A 10281-nucleotide genomic window follows, 5' to 3' on the forward strand; every position below is an offset into this window, starting at 1 on the left:
TAGATAAGGTTACCCTGGACGGTTGCAACTCCCCCAGAATAGGTGATCCTCGACGGTTTATTTTGTTGAAATTAAGATTGTAACTCCCCCATAAAAGTTGACCCTGGGCGGTTTATGTTGTTGAAATTAAGGTTGCAACTCCCCCAAAATAGGTGATCCTATACGATTTATTGTGCAGATATTAGCGTTGCAACTCCCCTTGAATATGTGACCCTGAATGGTTTATTGTGCAGATATTAAAGTTGCAACTTCCACAGAATAAGTGACCCTGGACGGTTTATTGTGCAGAAATTAAGGTTGAAACTTCCCCAGAATAGGTGACCCTCGACGGTTTATTGTACTGAAATCAAGGTTGCAACTCCCCAGAAAAGGTTATCCTGGACGGTTTATTTTTGCAGAAATTAAGGTTGCAACTCCCAAAGAATAAAGATGACACTGAACGGTTATTGTGCAGAAATCAAGGTTGCAAATCCTCAAGGATGAGTGACCCTTGACAGTTAATTGTGCAGAAATTAAGGTTGCAACTCCCCCAGAATAGGTGACCCTGGACGGTTTATTATGCAGAAATCAAGGTTGCAACTCCCCCAGACTTGGTGACCCTGGACGGTTTATTGTGCTGCAATTAAAACTCCAGAGTTCTCGAAAAGTGGTGGTCCGCAGGTTTTGACCACCAAAATTTTGCGAATGACAAATACAATTTTGGTATTTTGCAATAGAAATGATAGTGAGGACCAGCAGATTTTCTTCAAGGACCATCAGAGGGGAAAAAATTCGAGAACTCTGCAACTCCCCCAATATATTTGTCCCTGGACGGTGTTGATTGTTCTAATTAGAGTATTATCTTAAACGTTTAATATATTTGGCTTTTTACACTTTTGGTCGTGATTGCCAATGGTATAACCATCATCCAACAGTCCAAATGACGTGAATTTTAGCAACAATAGGTCACTGTACGGTCTTCAACAACGAACAAAAGGCATACTGTATAAATAGTCAGATATAAAAAGCCTCGATATGAAATAAAGTGAAACAATTCAAGCGAAAAAAAACAACGGCCTGATTTATGACAAAATAAATAAACGAAAACAAATACGACGGACAGAAATCATCGACCAACACTGAATTACAGGCTCCAGACTTAGAAAAGACGCATACAGAATGTTGTTATTCCCGAATAACCAAGGCAACTATGTCATTTGTTTTTCCAGTATACATATAAATATCCCAATGGGACACCGTGGTATAGACATTTGATCCTAGTCTTAGACTTAAGTATACGACTTTCCCCACCTCAAGCGTGGGTTTTCGAATGTGTATTCTGTAACTTGGAAAGGACACAAACGTTTGTCTCGCTCATAACACGAAAAGCATTAATAGTTAAGATTCCTTAAGAACCCTATCAGGCTAATTCTCTATTGAAGAAAAAGAAGATTTTTTTTTAATTCCAATTGAGGATCCAAAGCCATACTAGTGATGCAAGGCAGTTTGGTAAAGTGGTTTAGCCAGTTCCTAACAAAAAAAATGTAAGATAGTATTTTACCATGACAAAAGTAGTACTTAATCAAAAGATGGCTCTTATAATCACAATGGATTTCATGAGCTTGTTCATTCGACGTTTCCATTGAGTAAGCGAGTAAATTTCAGTCATTGGCGAAGAGATGCACTAGAATTTTTGCCTTACGAAAAATGAATGATTTCGTCGAGAAAAATTAAACAGAACTCAACTTTGCTTTACCGATACACTGCTGTTTATAGTAGAATAATGACTTATAGAGTTTGATGCCTTTACAGTAGATAGTCAGTTAAATAAAAGACAACGAGTAGCATACACATAAATCTTAGAAATATTGTCAAGACGTAAAAAGGTGCCATAAAAATGCACTGTCATACTAAAAATAGTTATTTTTCATTCTCATTCGTGATATATTCACTTTCAAATCTGTAATTTGCTTACAATTTTGGTATTATTCAAGTTTCAAATATTTTCTATTTCAAGTCTATCATTTACTTGTATTAAATTCAAGCTATAAATTTATCTATCATCTGTGGGGATTAACGTTTTCCAACTCAATTCAGTCCAATAAATAGTTAGGGTAGAACTATGATGACCTTATCTGCCTTTTATTGATTTATTCGTTCTGTAATTGAGCCTGCGTTTTTTGTTATAAATTTCATCCTAAGTTGTAAGAGCTCTAATGGTGGGTTTTGTTTTCACTAAAAAATTACCTGAGAAGACATGAAATGAAACAATTGTATGTTTTAAACTTAAAGGTTAGCACGTATGAGTAACATGTGAAATGAACCGAGATATTGTGCTTTTATCATTTGAAAAATTTAAAGTGAAGGGAAAATGGCGACGGTGTTGGCGGTATGTTGCTTATTTTCATTAATAATTGATCATTTTTTAACATGTATCCTTTTTCTAAAAAAATATTACAAAACATAAATTACGACAACGTTCTTCTTCCGTTTCAATAAAAGAATCATTTGCACTACAACTAATTTGCACCAATCTATTTTCTGAATTGTTTGTACCAAATGCGCCAAAAATAAAAGAATATATTTGCGGCTAATACAAAAGTATGTTTTGATTCGATCATCTGTATGCTAATGTCCAACTTTGACTAACTATTTATAATAGATAGATAGATAGATAGATAGATAGATCTTTATTCTCATTAACTAAATAACATAGTTACAGAGATGAAAATATAAACAAAATACAACATATTTTGCATGTGTGAAATATACATAAATAAATGTAATTTAACCAGGAGGACAGACTTTCACTGATATATAGTTTATAAATCTACACAATTTTTCTAGTAAGACAATATTGACTGTAGTGAATACATTTTTAAATTTAAGAATATTAACATTTGTACAACAATAGTGTGGTAAGTATTTATATCGTTCTTTTTTTTTAAAAAAGGACAAGACATTACATAATGGAATTCATCGCCGATGTCAGTAGATTCACAAAGGTGGCATAGTCTCTCGTGTCTTTGAACATTTTGCCACCTCCCTGTCTCCACTGGCAAACGGTGATTGCCACATCTAAATTTACATAGTTTCAGTGCATTATTTAACGATAAAATTGAAATATAATTTTCAAATTTAAGTTCTGTTTTGAATAAAGTATAACATAGACGTTTATCCTTTATTAAGTTATCGATAAATAACCCAGAACATTTTTCTAGTAAAATATGTCCATTTGATAATTACAATTAAGGTGAACTAATACTAACCGGGAGATCTTGTTCTTGAAGTTTTACATATTTTTTTTCTACTTTCCTTCAGATTTTCTAATTTCCCTATCTCAAATAAATTTCATATAGTTTTCTTTAAATTAAGACATTACCTCTGCTACATTGCATCATTGTATCTCATTTTTGTATGACAAATATCGCTTTTGATTTATTTTAAATCATGCAATTAGCCGAATACTTCTTGGATTTTTTTTTTTTTGATGCTCTTCGGTCAACTTCATGATTGATTTGGCCTTACAATTATCTTTATCGAGCACCATTAACCAATGAGTCTTATTGAACGAAACGCCGTCTGGCGGATTAGATAATAGATCTGGTATCTTTGATGATGTTTTATTATTCGAGAAGGAAAATTTTACCGTAAAGGGGTGAAACACTTTTTACAGTTTTTTGTCTTTCCATTTCTGTTGATCACACAACTATTTTAAACATATATACTTTCGCTTTGGTTCGAATACAAATTGAAAATTGGAATTTGATTCGTCAACGAACATGACCACCGTTGCTAAAAGAACATTCATCTTTGGCTTAAATTTAAAAAAAAAAAAAAAAAAAAAAAGAATATGAGAGAAAGAAAATCTGGCGGTTTCGAAATGATCAGCATGTCTACAAGAGTCTCCCTTGGGTCAAAAGTGTCCGGTGAATCCTTTCATAGCTATTGTTCCTGAGATTAATTCATTTGATTATTGTAACTAGTTTCACAATCTCTGGAAAAAGTTAAACTATCTGACGTCTCCTCGAAACTTGTTTCCCCCTGAAACGCGTTTCTTTATCGTTTTCAGGTAATATAAAAACAAAACTGAGTAAAGAAAAGAAAAGTTTAAAATGCAAAAATGATCAGTTCAAGTAGATCTTTATCGGCCGAAATTGTCCAATATTCCTTGAAGAGTAATTTCTCTTGAAAAGTTTCAATCGCTTTATATTGTAGAGATGAAATGAAATGAGGAGGAAAAAACAAACGATGTAGGAATAAATAGATAAGGAGATTTAGTACGATTGCCAATGATATAAATACCCACCAGAGTACAAATGAAATGGTTTTAAGAAACTATGGGTCATATAACGGACTTCAACGATGGGCAAACTCAGCTGGTATAGTCAGCTGTAGAGGGCTCCGACTTTCCAAAATGTGAAATAATCAAAAAAAGAAAACTAGCGGATATATGACAAAACAATAAACGAAAGTGTTTTACTCGAATAATTGCTTCTAAATTAGCTTGTTTCTTAAGTGTCTGCTATAGTGTCAGGTTATTCGGGCTACTGATAGCCTCTAGTTTCATTTTCAATGTTTGACTGATTAAAATTATTTATTCCATCTACTAAATGATATTTAAACTGTTTTGAGTATATAACTTATATGTTAACCGTTCATTATAAAACCTATATGCTGAATTACTCCCGCTTATCGCAACACAGGAGTAATGTACCAAATGATCTTATAACTTATAATTTGCTTTTCAGAACATTCAACGAACCAGACATAATGCAAGAAAAGCAATTTCACAAGGAATGCTGGATGTTGCACTTTTCTTATCAAATGTCGCGCAGATTAAATCTGTCTTAGACGGAGATCTAGGAGTAGGAACAAGACCATTAATAGCGATTGTCATGATTTCATTATCATTACTTATGCAGGTGGCGATAGGAATATTAATAATAATGTTATTATATTTAGAAGGGGCATTACTTCAGCTTAAACAGGCAAGTCGTGATAATGCGTTACTTTCTGATGATGGGGCCATGGCAGTGGAGGTCACTAATATGGAACCGCAGCCAGTCCTATCAGCTGCTGACGATGCTGGTGCAAAGAAAAGATCTAAGCTGCCCATACGTGCTAGAAGAATTAACACTGCAATTTTATGTCTGATTTTCGGAGTTTTGTGTTTTAATCTTGTTATAAACGGATTAGAACTTTCGAAGCCTAATGTCCTTAAACAGTTGATTATGGCGTACAATATAACTTTACCAAAATGAAGATATTCACAATGACGATGTTGCCAATCTTAAGTTGTAACATGAATAAAATATCATCACTTCAAATAAATTTCATTGAAAGTTTTCTTAGATGTCTGTAGCAAGTATTGTATGTAGATAGTTCGCACGGACTTTAATTACTCAAAACCTTTAATTTTTAATAAAAAAAAAATGAACGTTTTACTCACTACTCTCTGTAGTAATGTTCTTTTTTAACTTGAACAATAGGACACATAAAAAGAAGACGACGACTGTCAATGAGACAACTCTCTATCGTATTTATTTGCCAGATTTCAATGACCAATGACCAATATTCGTTATACGAACTTTCAGTCTATTCTACATTATAATAAGATGATAATGAAATAGGTATAATTTGATAAATTTAAAAATTTTGATTGTCTTCTTTTTCTCCAAAACACAAATTACTACTTATGAAAAAAGCTTGTCTTGAAATACAAATCTTTAATACATGGAATGATGGAAGATTTTTATTGAAGTTAGATGTTTACATAATAGTGAAATTTGAGGGTTTATTTCACGAGAAGACAACAGCAACTTCTGAAAATGCATGTACTTGTTATTTTTACCTTCATCCCCACCCGTACCCCAAATGAAGCTACATAGACAAGACAAATTAATACTAGTATCCAAGATTTTCATGAATTGTCAATAGTTTTTATGTGATCTTTAAAAAGGTGAATTTTAAAAACATAATTGTTTTTATGTATTCGGTCGGCATTGGTGTAGGGGGATACATCCGATAATGGTCGCTATCTTATCTATACCACATAAGGAAATTGTTTCAACAAACGAAAAAGTTGTCCCTTGACATTTTAATCAATATGATTGATAATAAACTGAACACGTTCATCGAGATGATTCTTCATGTGATGAATTTTACAAGTAAAGCCTACAGCCAAGTTTATGGAGAAATCTGGAAATTGAAAGTAAGTCTTTGAAAGGTTTGAGTTAACAAACAGTAACATCAATATAGCAATCCATTCGTATAACCAACTTTAATTATACTGAGACCTCGTACATTCAGAATCACTCATTTATTACATTCATTTGTGAGAGTATGATGTATAGTGATTCTACGCAGTTTATGCGATTTGTAGTCCATGTATTTCTCTCAGAAAAGTTTAATATTATCCTCCATCGATTTGAATAGTATTTGCATTTGTTTATTTTGGATTTGAACAACCTCAGTTAGTACCAATATCAATCATTCTGGTATGAATTTATTTACATTGTATTAAAATTTAAACCAAGCGAAAAATATTTGCTACCAAGACATTTGGATTAGCTTAAAGAAATGAGTCCGGAATTAATAAGAAAATGCTGAATCTAATTTAGATGAACAGTTTTACTATATGCTGACCTTCAATCTTTTAACTATGTTGCTAAAGGACTATCGGTATCATCATGCATACGAATATTTCAAATGACAACATGTATATTCCGTATTCTGTTGCTAAAAGTAAATAGAGATTTCCTGGTCCCATTTTAGAAAAAACAATCACATTATTAGCATGATAAGAATACGTATACATTTATAAAATAGAAGTTTTTAAACTTTGAGCGTCCGAAGCGCTTTTCCAGATTTACCTTCATCAGGAACGCTCATATACAAAATGTTAAAAGCCAGCGATCTATTTCACAAAAAATATTACCAGGAAAAATACTCGTAAGTCATAAACATTTTATTGTAATTTAAAAACAACCAATATAAGTTGACAAGAGTAATAAAATTGAGAATGGAAACGGGGAATGTGTCAAAGAGACAACAACCCAACCAAAGAGCAGAAAACAGCCCAAGGCCATCTTTGGGTCTTCAACACAGCGAGAAAATCCTCACCCGGAGGCGGGCTTCAGTTTTTTTGTGAAAAGGGCTACATGTATGTAAACACTCACTACTTAAAATAAATAAATCAAACAATTGTGCATACTTAGAACTCGGAAGGTTTAGATTGGAAATTTACAAAAAAAGAAATGTAATAAGAATATGGAAATTGAATAGACTGATAGTATTTAGATATCAATCTAAAATGCCGGTATTTGCTGTTTTACGTAATTTCAAACAAAAGATTAAATTGTAATCGTTGTACTATTGAAGTCGCGATTCGATTTGTTTAAATATTATGTCATGAACATCAAGTATTTCGAAAACAAGTTAAGCCTTATGTTAATTCGGGGTGATCTCTTATTTTTAGTGTTTCAAGAAAGATATTGTCATACTATTCACACAAGATAAACCTTCTCTATTTCATCAGTGGTATAGAATAATACAAAAAAAATGTGACCTGCACTGAAAATGTTATCGTGTCTATCAGTTTAAACACCCCAATGTATTTGTTGCGTGTAGACGTTCATTAGGAACAACCGAAATTAACCTTTTGTAACCCGACCGATTTGTAAAACGAACCCTCCAGTCACATTGAACCAAAAAGTAATAAGGCAAAAAATTGAAAAAAGAGTACTGAAATTATATCCCATCATTTCTTTGGTAAACATAGTTTTTTAAAACATATATAAAAATAAGGAGATGTGATATGATTGCCAATGAGACAACTATCCAACAAAGTTCAAATGTGGTGGATGTAAGCAATTATAGGCAACCGTACGGCCTTCAACAATGAGAAAAACCCATACCGTATAGTCTGCTATAACAGCCCGACATAAAAAATATGAAACAATTCAATTGAGAAAACCAACGGCCTAAATTATAACAAAATAATTAACGAAAAACAAATATGACGGACACGAAACAACGACAACCACTGAACTACAGGTTCCTGACTTGAGACAGGCACATAAAGAATATGGCGGGGTTAAACATCATTGAAGGCGCCAACTCTCCCCTAATCTGGGACAGTGGTATAACGGCACAACACAAGAACAAACTATATGCAAAACAATATGTTAGGCAAAAAAAAGCTATCAGGTGGCAAGCTAAATTATTTCAGGGTCACAATCATCTAAAAATACAAAGACGTATCAACTCGATGATATATTTCATTTTATACAATCATGTTTTAGCTATTATATATAAGTGACTTGAAAAAAACGGCTAACCAAAGACAAACGACGACAATCCCAAACGTTCAATTTTATATGTATAAGAACACGTGTTCTCTAAATGACAATTATTAAAAGCTATTGTCTATAGTAATTCCGGTTCCTTCTAAACCTCGCTTTATATTTAAGACGACAGACTGATACGTTAACAAAAAACCGGGTCAAAACAACAAACAGCATAACATACCATAGTGATATATATATATATGTATTATCTAAACTAATAAAAAACAAACTATACTACTTCCATTATATAATTGCTAAAACTACATGACAACATATAAAAATACAACAATATAGTAAACAATAAATGTATCTATGTTTTGGCTTTCTCGGAGGTTACTCACTTTACAAAAATCTACCTAACATTAACAACAATTTGAACCATTATTCTAAAAATAAACTATTAACTATAGGGTGCGGTGGATACCTGCAACAGGGTGTCGGCTGCTGTGGATACCAGCAGCGGGGTGTCGGTTGCGGTGGATACCAGCAGCAAGGTCTAGGCTGCGGTGGATACCAGCAGCACGATATAGGATTAATTCTCCTTCGGTCGAGCCCAGAATGCAAAATAATCCCATGCTTACTTATAAAATAAATTAATAATTGGAACTGATAATTAAGAATATTTACTATACTGATGTATAATTAAATTTGGGGTACAAAATAATTTCCCCGAAATTAACATGGCCAGAAATGTACTTAATATTGCAGGCGTTGCTGATATGATGCTACATAGAAATGGAAGTTTACAATGGGGAATTGAAATCATCTCTTATTTTGAAAGTGTAGTTCTAAACAGACCACGTCGTCAGTTTATAGAAGTAAGTCAAGACAAGATATGGAAAGCCCCTGCATGCATGAAGTCTGCCTCGTACAAATAGAGGAACAAGTCGACGAGAAAAGGTTTACAGTTGTTTCCTATAAGAATGCCGACTGTGTAGTGAAAAACAAGTCCATCAAAAGCAACAAACATTTTGTCAATAAAGAAATAGAGCATCCTGATGATTTCAGTCTTATAGTACTTCTAGCTTGAATCAGAGTGGTTTTTGCAAAGCATAATTTTTCACATCCTAAAACAAGATCTTGGTATGATGTTTGACCTTTATTTGTTATGAAACAAAGTTTGACTAATTCTTTCAATCTGTCTTAAAGTTTACAAAGGTATAGAAGTCATTTTTATACTATTACACGAGGATTATGATTGTATGTGCTCAAACGGAATATTTTGGTATCCACATCTGATTTACGTCACATTTAGAGTAGGTACTTTTCCATTTTTTTGATTGTATTGCTGATAAAATTTGGAAACAGGTTTTGTGGTGCATTTATTAAATCCACAACATATACAACGAAAACCTCCTTTAGTAATATCATTCCACACAAAAATTAAATTAACAAAACACTGGGGCTTAAATTCACAAACCCCTTACTACACATACATGTGAAACAGAAATTTACTAGAATTTAGTCTAAAACTGAGAATAATAAGTTATACAAAAATACGAATGCTAAAATTCACACTGGAATTTACAACTGACAATCGGTGTGTGGTCCAATAATACAATCAACACGGTGTGTACATGAATAAACCTTAACAATTAAAAACTTTCCATTAACACGATCGAAACACCGGACCTGATGTTAGGGCTCCTCGGTTAGCTCGGATGCTTTTATTGGTATATAGTAAAAAGTTTGGCCAAAACAATATTAGCTAAAACAAAAATATCAGTATATATATATATATATATTAAAAAGATGTACTGACATTTGGAAATATGTTGCTGATGACCTCCTGCAACGGTAAAAGCTTATAATTTGATGTTTCTGAAGACCTAGTCAAACATGGAAGCTGTTAGTTTGTCATTCAATGCAGACTGCTTTTTCCATCTTTTCTATTTGCATATGCAATGTGTCAGAAAGTAAGTAGCATGTATGAAAATGTAATGGAACGATA

At 32.9% G+C, this 10281-nt stretch overlaps 1 long non-coding RNA gene across 1 annotated transcript; it reads left to right on the plus strand.

Moving 5' to 3' along the window:
* The first annotated feature begins 2196 nt into the window (after window positions 1-2196).
* LOC127730695 (uncharacterized) lies at window positions 2197-5424 on the plus strand. Its single transcript, XR_007995243.1, has 2 exons — window positions 2197-2368; window positions 4731-5424. It is a non-coding gene; the product is annotated as an uncharacterized LOC127730695 (long non-coding RNA).
* The last annotated feature ends 4857 nt before the right edge of the window (window positions 5425-10281 follow it).

Source organism: Mytilus californianus, unplaced genomic scaffold (assembly GCF_021869535.1).
Source record: "Mytilus californianus isolate M0D057914Y unplaced genomic scaffold, xbMytCali1.0.p SCAF_2, whole genome shotgun sequence".
NCBI classification, from domain to species: Eukaryota; Metazoa; Mollusca; class Bivalvia; order Mytilida; family Mytilidae; genus Mytilus; species Mytilus californianus.